Source organism: Magallana gigas, chromosome 7 (assembly GCF_963853765.1).
Source record: "Magallana gigas chromosome 7, xbMagGiga1.1, whole genome shotgun sequence".
Lineage (NCBI taxonomy): Eukaryota > Metazoa > Mollusca > Bivalvia > Ostreida > Ostreidae > Magallana > Magallana gigas.
In genome coordinates, this window is record NC_088859.1 from 22,251,630 (window position 1) to 22,252,725 (window position 1,096).

Below are 1,096 nucleotides of genomic sequence, written 5' to 3' on the forward strand. Positions count from 1 at the left end.
ACGAAGGCTATCGCAAAAAATACATTAAGCCTTATTACTGGAAAAAAAAACCCCTTCAATGTCTTAACTTTTGCAGCTTTTTAATGTTGAAAATGTACTATGTAATTTGGGAAAATATACTCACTTTAGCTTGAAAATAAGACAAGATATACTTAATGCAAGTACATGTATGTACACCTAAGAAAAAATGTGTGCCACAAGATAATTTGTCCGGGTAAGATAATTACTTAATTGTCGTGGTCTGTATCATAATCAAAGCATAGATTTTAGTTCAGTAGCTACATGTAGCTACAAATCTACAACTGAGGATTTCTTTGTATTGTATCTAATGATATGTTATATTTTTACTGCAAAATAGTCATTGTCTTTGATTAATACTTTTGAAACATGTTTATCTTCATAGCATAGTTAATTGATCAGACAACAAAAACAACAATATGTTTCCAAACTACATTTAAAAAAAAAACTTTTGTGAAACCATAAAAACCTGATGATCCATTTGAATTCATTCTATGAAGTTTTTCTGCTGTTACCGTTATAGATACATGTATATGCTTGATACTTTAGATCCTCTAAAGGTCATCTTTTTGTTGAATACAAATTTCATAGTATTATTGTGTTGTTTTCAGTATATCTGACATGTTACGAATAATATCACCATTATCTAGTCCGTACTTTCAATGTTGCTATCAAATGTTTTGATTGATCACGATATAATCAAGGCAAATTCAACTTCAATGTCATAATTCTAAAAAGCATTGATGACTATCTATTACAAATACTCAAATTCAAGTTGATTCGATGAGCATGTAAAATCAGTTTTGAATGTTATTTAAACAATAAAATGCTTTCTTTTGTGATCCACGAAGGTAGCTAGAACTGCAGATAAAATACATAATCTGCGTTATAACTACATATGAGTTGAGCACGTTGAGTACTAAATAAATAACATTTTTAAGACTCCGTCGTTAGCCTTATTGTAAAACGCAGCCCATGATAACTGATAACAATTTAGGTAAATCCACTGCGTGGTGCACGCTAGTGATCAAAATATTTTACGTGCATAAAACGCGTATTCATTGGCCAGCGTCATTCA